The 10,758-nt window shown below is 42.6% G+C and overlaps 1 long non-coding RNA gene across 1 annotated transcript; it reads left to right on the top strand.

Moving 5' to 3' along the window:
* The first annotated feature begins 943 nt into the window (after window positions 1-943).
* Window positions 944-7,414, top strand: LOC144367163 (uncharacterized). The gene is made up of 3 exons (XR_013426462.1): window positions 944-5,108; window positions 5,205-5,274; window positions 5,682-7,414. It is a non-coding gene; the product is annotated as an uncharacterized LOC144367163 (long non-coding RNA).
* Window positions 7,415-10,758: the final 3,344 nt, after the last annotated feature.

Here is a 10,758-nt window from a genome sequence, read left to right as displayed (position 1 = left end):
TTAAAGAAAATAAGTGAGAGAAATAAAAATAATCAGTAATTAAGTAGTTAGGCTACATGCTGCCAAGTTATCTATATTGAGAAGCAAAACATAAATAAATTGAATATAACAAATAAAAATTGGAGCCGGGTTTGGTGGTGCATGCCTGTAATACTGGCAGCTCAGGAGGCTGAGGCAGGAGGATTGTGAGTTCAAAGCCAGCCTCAGCAACTTAATTTTTTTTTTTTTTTTTTTTTTTAGTTGTAGATGGACACAATACCTTTATTTTATTTATTTATTTTTATGGGGTGTTGAGGATCGAACCCAGTGCCTCATACATACTAGGTAAGTGCTCTACCACTGAGCTACAACCCCAGCCCAGGCCCTAGCAATTTAGTGAGGCCCTAAACAATTCAGTGAGACCCTTTCTCTAAATCAAATACAAAAAGGGCTGAGGATGTGGCTCAGTGGTTAAGTGCCCCTGAGTTCAGTCCCTAGTATCGCCACCAACAATAACAACAAAACAAATATTGAAAAAGTTAGGGGGCTGGGGTTGTGGCTCAGCCAAAGAGCCTTCGCCTAGCACGCGCGAGGCCCTGGGTTCGATTCTCAGCACCATGTAACAATAATAAAATAAAGGTATTGTGTCCAACTACAACTAGAAAATAATTATCTTTAAAAAAAAAAAGGAAGAAGAAAATAGGGAGGCATATGTATTTTCTAAGTTGTGTAATTGCTAGAAGATGCTCTGGCACGTGGCCTTAAATTTTTTTCTTTTTCAGCTTAATGTGTGTGGCTCACCACAGGTCAACTGGGGACCTGTGTGCAGGGGTCTGAGTGCGCTATTTCTGGTTTCCAAGAGAGAGTTCTTTTCTTTTTCCCCCCTTTTCATTTCCAGGTTATATGCAGTTAATTATTGGAATGCTGAACATTCTGTCTGAATACTTGGAAGTCCCTGACTTCCGGGCAGGCTAAGAAAAGCAGAATGGATACAGGGAAATTCGGCCAGCCCTGTTTTATTGACCTCTCCAAGTACATTCATAAGAAATTGTGTTCAAATAAATTGAATTGTGCCTTTGATTTCAGTGAAAGGCAATTTGGAATTGGCTTATTAAATACTAATGAGAATGTTCTTGCTTTCAGAAGTTAACTTTCTGTGAAATGAACGGCAACTAGGGAATATTTCAAATGAGAACTGATTTCTAATGAAAAGGCTGAGGGTGGATGAGTAAGGGGTGAAGCCCTGTTCGAGGGTCCATCTTTGACCAGGTTAAAGTACCAAAGACTAAGACACTGACCTCGGATTTTGGTAGCGAATATTTCTGCCTAAAAAAAAAAAAAAAAATGCTTAAGAAAGTTCGTAAAAATCTTGCTTTTGGAAACTTCCACGCCCTTCAAACCCAGTGGCCAGATTTATGATGATGCTGACCACTGAAATCTATCATTGATTAACGACAACCTGGTTACCTAGATACTGGCAGGCCTTCACATCAAACAAAGAACAGGCCAAAGGCAGAAGGAAATGATTCATCGTCAGGTAAGTCAAAGCGGAGGAGCTATTGATAGGAGGTCCGTGGGAACCTGAATAAGAGGGATTGTGTACTCTTCTTTCTTTTACAAGCCTTTTAAATACCTTTTTTAAAGATGGGAGTTCGGTCTATTATTTAACGGAAATATGTATAAAAGGATGTCATTGTGCCGGCCACAATGGCACACACATATCATCTCAGTGACTCAGGAGACTGAGGCAGGAATATCACAAGTTGTTAGAGGCCAGCCTCTGCATCTTAGTAAGACTCTGTCTCAAAATAAAATAAATAAATAAATAAAAGAAATGAAAAAGTGCTGTGGATGTAACTCAGTGGTAGAACACTTGCCTGGCTTGTGCAAGGCCCTGGGGGTCCCCAGCACCACTAAATAAATAAATAAAGTATGCCACCATAAAGTGATTCCGTGTGCTGTAGTGTGTCGCACTATGGTGAGGTCTGTTAGTTTGAGACTGACCAGTGGATGGCATCACCAGTGGATGGCATCAGTCTACACACTGTGGGCTGATGGGGACAGTCAGGGAGGGATTAAAAATGACAGCTGTGTTAGTTTTTTATGGTGCCATTATAAAACAACACAGATTGGGAGGATTAAACAAGAGAAATATGATTTTTCACAATTTGAGAGGCTTGACGTTCAAGATCAAGATGTTGGCAGGGCTGGTTTCATTCTTAGGCCTTTTTTCTTGGCTTCAGATGCATTTCTTACTGCCTCTTCTCATGCAGAATCTTGAGTCCAGGTCTTTGATTTCTGTTGAGCCTCGTATAGCCTGTCTATGCCAGGCGTACATACCATCCACTTGACCCTGTGGACCCCGTAACTGTTCCTGCTTAACTGAACTCTACATGACACATGGATCTGGACTGGAATTTATTCTGAGCCCTCTTTCTTGGAATAAACTTACCAATTTTTGTTCTTCTCAGAAATATGTGAAGTGTTCTAGGCAAGTGGCACACAACTATAATACCAGTGACTCAGGAGGCGGAGGCAGGAGGATTACAAGTTCAAAGCCAGCCTCAGCAATTAAGAAAGGGGTGAGGATGTAGCTTAGTGATAAAGTGCCCCTGTGCTAAATGTCCATTACAAAAAAAAAAAAAAAAAAAACCAAAAAAGTTATTTATCTAAATGACAAGGAAATTACAACATTTGAACAAAAAGAGAGTATGTAGGTTAACATTCAGGCTCTGGTTTAAGGGCCAGACTGTCCACATTCTGGAAAGATCCTGTGTCTCTCTTCTGTTTCCTAGTATCACACCCCTCAGTTAACTTTCTGTTTATAAAAATGGCATGAATCTTATCCCGAGTCATTACAGCTGTTTCACACTATGAACCCAATGTTCCAGGAACCATTGTGAGGTTTAAGAATACACTGGTGGGACTGGGGTTGTGGCTCAGTGGTAGGCACCTTCCTGGCACATGTGAGGTACTGGGTTTGATCCTCAGCACCACATAAAAATAATAAATTAATAAAACGAAGACATGAAAAATTAAAAAATACGCTGGTGTCAAGAGGAAAGATCACATGAATTCTTTAAGGTCTTCGGGTCTGAACCAGCAGAGGACAAGCTGTAAAATGCTTCTGTGACATCTCATCTACAAAATGAGCCTTGTAGTATGCATATGGATTTAGCCACCAAATCTACAGAGTCAGAGATTGATTTATGTGGATTCTTCAGACCCAACCTCATCCAAAAGTTTTCTGGAGCCTGCCCATCTTTACCTTCTCCTGTGGCCACCGCCCTCTGGCTCATTTTTATCCTGGTCTCTTTTGGACCTACACAGTTGCAGTAGCTTAGCTGACCTCTGCCTCTAGTCCCTCCCACTTCATTTCGTCGTCAGTGCTGCCGCCAGCTTGATCTTTCTAGAACACAGCTTGGCACGCGCAGCTTCCCTGTCCAAAAAACCTTCCAGGATTCAGGTTGCTTGGAGAAGAGATGGCACACTCCTTAGCCTGACTCCTGTACAGCCTGACCTTGCATGTCCATCCTCAATTACTTTTCTAGCCTCATCTCCAATCACTCCCTGTCATCGTACACCCTTGTGACACCTCTGTGCCTTCTTGCACACTGGTGTCTGTACTGGCCACACCCTCTGCCCAGTGGACTGCTATTTACTCTTCAAAGTCCAGTTTGCCTGTCCCTTCTGTGAGTCTGTTTCCTCTGCATGTTGGTGGAGTAAGTCCCCTCTCCCGTGTTCTGTGGTTCTTTCTTCACCTTGTTATAATGTCCCCATTACCTGTCTTTCTCTCTGGCCAGGTGTGAGCTCCTCAAAAGCAGGAACTGTATTTTGTTTACTCCTTTTTTTTTTTTTTTTTTGACACCAGGGATTTAATCCAGAGGTGCTTAACTGCTAATTTAGTTGAGTGCCGAGTGCCGCTTCCCCACCCTTTTGTATATTTTTTTAGAGACAGAGGTCTCACTAAATAGTTTAGGGCCTTGCTAAATTGTTGAGGCTAGCTTTGAACTCACGATCCTCCTGCCTCAGCCACCTGAGTCACCGGGAGTATAGGCATGTGCCACCATGCCCAGTCCCCCTCCTTCTTTTTAGAAGACAAAGAGTTTCTAAGGGGCTGGAGTTGCAGCTCAGTGGTAGAGCACTCGCCTAGCATGTGTGAGGCCCTGCGTTCGTGCAGCAGTCTGGCTGCAGCAAAATAAGGGGGGTGGTACGTTGATATAGCAGGAGAGGGAGCCGTTTATTGTAGGACAGGAGTGGTATTTATACATTTCACACAGCTTATCTTAATTAACATAAACTAGATACATCAGTCAACCAATAAGGAATCTCCACACTTAATGGCTTGCTGGCGTTACTTCATAAACCACTCCCTCTGGCAATATGCCAGGCGCCATCCAGACTTGTTTACAGACTCTAATAGGTTTGATCCTCAGCACCACATAAAAATAAATAAATAAAGATATTGTGTCCAACTAAAAAAATATATATAAAAAAAGAGTTTTTTTTTAAAAGATTCTGAATTACATATTAAGCCAACGGAAACCTCTAGTTTGAGGTTTGTAGTTACTAGGCAAGTGAATGGAAGCCATAGGACTTAGAGGAAGCATCCATATTGACAGCTCCCATCTTTCTATAAAATTGAGGTTTTGTAGAATGTCTGGAAAATGGCATATAATTTGATTTTCCTTTTTTCTTAATTCACAAACTCCAAAGCTCCCTCTCTAACCCTTTCTTTAAATTTGTTGAAATTTATTATTATTATTATTATTATTATTATTATTTTGTGTGTAGTGCTAGGGATGGAACCTAAGGCTTTGTAGATGCTGGGCAAGCACTCCACCACTGAGCTATACCCCTAATCCTAAACATTTTTATTTAAAAAATGAATTTTATTGTGTACATTACAGGTATACAATATGACATATGAGATACACAAAAATTGGGAAATGGTTGCTGTGGTGAATCAATTAGCAGTTAACAGCTAAAACCTATTCATTTAGTAAAATCTCCAATACAATACATTATTGACGGTCCTCATGTTGTACGCGGAATCCTAGACTTGTTCACCGACATACCTGCTACTTTGCATCCTCTGAAACCACCCCTGGCCATTCCCTGTCTCCCAGGTAAACACTGTTTCATTTCCTATCTCTGTTATTTCTGTGTATTTATTTATTTATTTATTTTGAGAGAGAGAGAGATAATTTTTATTTATTTTTTAGTTCTCGGCGGACACAACATCTTTGTTTGTATGTGGTGCTGAGGATCGAACCCGGGCCCCACGCATGCCAGGTGAGCGCGCTACCGCTTGAGCCACATCCCCAGCCCTATTTCTGTGTATTTGATTTTTTTTTTTAGATTCAACATGTGAGATCATGTGATTTTGCTTTCTGTATCTGACTTACTTCACTTGGTATAATGTCCTGGGTTCTTCCATGTTGGGGCAAATGGAAGGATCTCCTTTATTAAGTCTGAATCAGATGGCCCTGTAGGCACACACCGGTTTCTTTATTTATTTGTGCCCAGCAGATGTGTCCCTCCACATCCTGGTTTCTGTGTCTCGAGTACTGTGACTAATGATGCAGTGAAAATGGGACAGCAGATGTCATGGTCTCATCTCCCTTGAGAGCATGTCCACAGGTGGGATTGCTAGACCATGGACTCATTCTATTTTTACTTTTTTTTTTTTTTTTTTGCAGAACCTCTGACGACTACATCAATCTACATTTCTACCAATGGTGAACTAAAGGACTTTCTCTCATGGTGGTCTGAATAGGGTGAAGAGATGAGTACAGACAGACATATTTGAGAGAAATGTATGAAATAAAATCTAGAGGACTTTATGATGAATCGGAAATGAAGGTATGAGAGAGAGGGAAGTTTAGAGACTTCCAAGTTTGATCTTGAATTACATATTCAAAAATGGATGGATGTGTCACACATTGAACTTGGGAACCCCTGAAAATAACAGGGAGTCCTGGGAAGACCATGCCATTCAATCTGGACTGACTGTATTTTAGATGTTTAAGCGGTAATATTTAAAATATGAGTCGCCAGGTGCAGTGGTGCACACCTGTAATCCCAGTGGCTTGGGAGGCTGGGTTCACGAGTTCAAAACCATCCTCGGCAATTTAGTGAGACCCTGTCTCAAAAATAAAATAAAATAAAAAGGACTGGAACGTGGCTCAATGGTCAAATGCCACTGGGTTTAGTCCCCAGTACCAATAAATAAAAAAAAGCCCCATAGATATGTGGTGTTGGACCAGGACTGGTGAAAAAGTGTATGCATCTGAAGGTAACTGAAACAGTGGCTGCAGAGCCAGAAACTGGCAATCGAGGGACTGGTATCTTCTTTAGGGAAGGATGATTAGTGATTAAGTTTGTAGAGGACTGGGTTTCTGGTCTACCAGCCTGCCCCACAAATTCCCCTCTCACCAGCCTCCATGATTGCATGAGCCATTCAGCCACTGCTTAAAATAGATCTGTGTGTGTGTGTGTGTGTGTGTGTGCGTGTGTGCGTGCCCCTCATTGACACTTTCAGCTCTTTACTTACTCATCCTTTCCCAAGCCCCAAAACACCCTCTGTTGCTTTTCAGTCATTCTGACCCTCACTGGAGAAGCTTCTTTGAGGGGTGTGTGTGGCCTAGCTGAGGACTAGGCTTGGAGGAAGGCAGGGTTTAGTCCTTGATGTCTTTTTGCGTTTACCTTTTGGCTGATTGGACGAGGCCCACTCACGATATTGAGGGCAACCTCTTTATAGAAGATCAAATGCTTATAGATGTTTATTCCGTCTACAAGATAACTAACTACACAGAAGCAGTTAGCTCAGGGTTTCAGCCACTGGGTACAAGAGCTCAGCCAAGTTGACAAATGAAACTAACAACAGACGGTGGGGACCATTGGGAAGGTGGAGTCCTGGAACCTGGGATTTCAGTGAAGACCAGAGAGGAAAAGGAACACCTTGATAAATGTGAAGATTCAGGGGAAAGTGCTGGGGAGTGATATTAGCCAAATTATATTGATATATTTTGTGCATATATGAATATATTAACAAATACCACCATTACGTACAACTCTAATGGACTAATAAAATTTTTGGTAAAAAAAAAACATATTGGTTCAATTGGTTATTATTTAAAAAATAATCATAAAATGTTGGGGAAAAAAAACTGTGAGGATTCAGGGAGTGCCAGGTATGGACAGGCAGTTCTAGAAGGTTCAGTGGCAAAGGCCAAGAAGAGAAAGGAGGCCATGGTGGAAGCCCCTGAGGCTGTGGAGAAACAAGAGCCCCCCCCCCCCCGGCGCCCCTCTCTGTCCTCACACTTGCCGGTGGGCCACAGTGAAGCTGGGCTCCCGTGAGACCTGGCCTATCTTCAGGGGACCCTGCTGGCACATGGAACCCTGTGCCATGTCACCCCCAGCCCAGGCCTTGTTCTTTCTATTGTGCTGGGTTCCTCGAATTCCACCGTGCTTATTTTCTAGCACAGATGGCTGTGTTTTTCTATGGTTCTCTAAATTGTTTATTATCTATTGCCAACTGTGCTGTGATTCAGAAAGGAAATGGCTTTCGGGAGTGTGGAAGCCAATTAATCTAAGCAGGAACGGCCACCTGTGGGAAAACACAAGTTAAAAATTGCCAAATTTTTGGTGGCATGAAGATGTTTACATTTTGAGAGCACAAACTTGGCTTGAAAGAGTGAGTATGTGCCCTCTAATTTCTTAAGAACTGAGTATTGAGGGGCCTGGGGATGCAGCTCAGAGATAGAGCACTTGGGCAGCATGTGAGAGGCCCCCCTCCCCTTCCATCCCCAGGATAGAAACAAAATAAAAACAAAACCCAAACCAAAACAAACAACAGTGTCACACATAGCCACCTCTAGGGAATTAAAAAAAAAAAGTCTATTACCTTTGAGTGATTTGGTGCCAGTTTCTTTTCTTCCGAGGACATCAGTTTTCTCCTCTGTAAAGTGGGTGGACAATCCCTCCTGTCTGGCTTATTCCAGATTATTATGAGGGGCAAATCAAATTAACTGGTAAAATTAATTCATTAGAGGAGATTAAGGTACCAGGCAAACAGGAGCTGTTGGGGTCTTTACAAGTGTGGTGACTCCTTTCATGATTGTTTGATTTGCATAGATTGCAAGTGCGACTTGGAATTCTACGTGACCTCAACACAAGAGAAAACAGTACGCTTGGGGGTAGTGCTCGGGTCTTTCCATATTAAAAATTGCTTATCATTGATGTGCATGTCTGATTTCTTAATCAGACTAATGTTTATTTAGACTTCTCTCTGCAGTACGATCCTTACCCTATTGGACCCAAGCCCAGGGTGGCCGGGCTTTTTGACACGAAGGCCACACAGTGGTTTCTGATTGAGCCTCTGGGCCTCCCTGTCCCAAGGCTGCCCCTGTCTGAGGCAGACAAATTGCACTGCCTCGGGATATTGACCGTCCTCCTGCCAGTTCATTTTATTCTTTTCTCTGTTTATGAAGCAGAATTTGTTTCTATCACTTCCAATTTGGGAGGCAGATTTCAGTCTTAGAAATCAGAATTATGAACCCTCATATAAATGCTTGACACTGAAATTCACAGGAATTCAAGCCATAACAGGGGTCAGCACAGTTTTGGTGGCACAGAATTACCTGAGGGGCTTTGTAGGATTTAGCCAACAGTGCGCCTGCTCCGTGATCACAGAAAACTGCAGACGGCCCCACCTTCCTTCCTGGGGCCTGCTCACATAGGTTGTCTTTACCTAGCAGCACCAAAGCAGTCAAAAAGTTACCATTCCACATCTCCTCTGATCTTATTTTACTTTATTTATTAGTATTGGGGATTGAGCCCAGGGATGCTCTACCACTGAGCTATATCCCCAGCTTTTAAAATTTTGAGACAGGGTCTTGCTAAGTTACTGAGGCTGGCCTTAAACTTTCTTTCAAAATACTTTTTGAGTTGTAGATGGACACAATATTTTTTGTTTATTTATTTTTTTAATGTGCTGAGGATCAAACCCAGTGCCTCACGCATGTGAGGCAAGCACTCTACCGCTGAGCCACAACCCCAACCCTCGGCCTTAAACTTTCAATCCTCCTGTCTCAGGCTCCCAAATTGTTGGGATTACAGGCATGTACCACCATGCTGGACTTTGTCTTCCTTGATTTTAGTTTTCCATTTAAAATTTGTGACTTTTAGGGTAGACATTATTTTGAATTTACCCTTACCGTTTCACAAAGTAAATTAATTGTGTTAGAATATTCTCTTTTTTGCAAGTGATTGTGGATGAATCTTTGCAAATCATTGATATGCGAATTGTATTCAGTCCTATTTACTGTGTATACTATTAATGCTGTCTAGTCCATAGGAACTGCTTGTTTGTTTAAAAATATATTTGTTTCCTATCCTGAATTAAATAGAGACTGAAGGCCCCTGTCCTTTCCTCATATACTCAAGCTTTAGAGCTAGACTGGTCTCTGCAAGATGGAAAATGGATTCTTTCTGAAATCCTTCAAGGTCCTGGACCTCATGGAAATCGAAGGGAGATCAGTAAAGGAAAGGGACCTGGAGGAGGGGAAAGAAAGGGAAAATACTGGGAAATACTATTGTGACATCATATGCAAGTGCAAATACCTATCAGTAAATCCCACCATTGTGTAGAATTGCCATGCACCAATACAAAATATGGAATAAATAAATAAAATCCTTCAGGGTCCCGTCAGTTGCTCCAGCCCCCGGCCCTCCTGGCTACCCACTCTCTGCCTCCTTCTCCACCCTCCCCCACAGGCACTTGCGGTCCAGTCTTGCTGAACAATTTGCAATTACAGAGGGATTCATGAGCTATCAGAGCTGCCTGTGGCCCTGCAGTTCTCGCATCAGGAACAGGTTCTCTCTCTGTGTCCTCCTTGTCACCTACACTTCAAGATGCAACTCACATGGATTTTTCAGGGCAGTCTCTGTAGTTACCAGCACCTCCTGCCCCACCTTCTCTCGGGTCCCCAGCAGCCTGTCTGTCCAGCACCCTTAGCTGCTAGGATGGATTATGAATGGAATTTCCCCCTCATCAGACTGGGGGATGGATTCCTCTCACCAGGGACTGGACTCCATCTCAAACCTCGCTTCTAACATACCGTGACCCTCAATAAATAGTTCTAGAATAAATGGTTCTATTTACTATCTGTTTACTAAATCTGTTCTAACAAGGGTCTCCTAGCCGAGTCTTTCTCAGCTTGAGTTATAGGTCACACGGGGTTGGAGGACCAGCAACACCATCTGGGTGCTCATGAGAGATGCGGACTGTGGATCCCACTGTGGACCTGCTCATCAGAACCTGCATCTCCACAGAGCTCCAGGTGATCTCGGCCCCCAGAGGATCTCGTCCTCCAGGTGACCTTGTCCTCCTTGGCTTTGAAAAGCATGGCTATGAGTGATTGAAAAAGTGAGACCATTTTGTTTCTTTATAATTAATTCTATAATCCAGAGTTTAACCCCTCTTCTGAAATCGTGATATTTGATTATTCGTAATTAAAACTCTAGTAAGCTGATTTTTAGGAGCAACTTTTAAATTCATATTGAGAGGTGTTTTGTTTAGTTAGTCATTGGCAGTGCTGGCAACCGAGCCTCAGGCCTCATTCACACCAGGCAAGGGCTGTACCACCACCACCTCCCAGCCCATCCCTGAGGGCCCTGTGTGTGTGTGTGTGTGTGTGTGTGTGTGTGTGTGTGTGTGTGTGTTGCTACTCTCAATGCACTTTAAGAAGTTTTGTTTGAATTAGTTATTCAATG

Source organism: Ictidomys tridecemlineatus, chromosome 10 (assembly GCF_052094955.1).
Source record: "Ictidomys tridecemlineatus isolate mIctTri1 chromosome 10, mIctTri1.hap1, whole genome shotgun sequence".
NCBI lineage: Eukaryota > Metazoa > Chordata > Mammalia > Rodentia > Sciuridae > Ictidomys > Ictidomys tridecemlineatus.
This window is presented reverse-complemented; position numbering and strand designations above follow the sequence as displayed.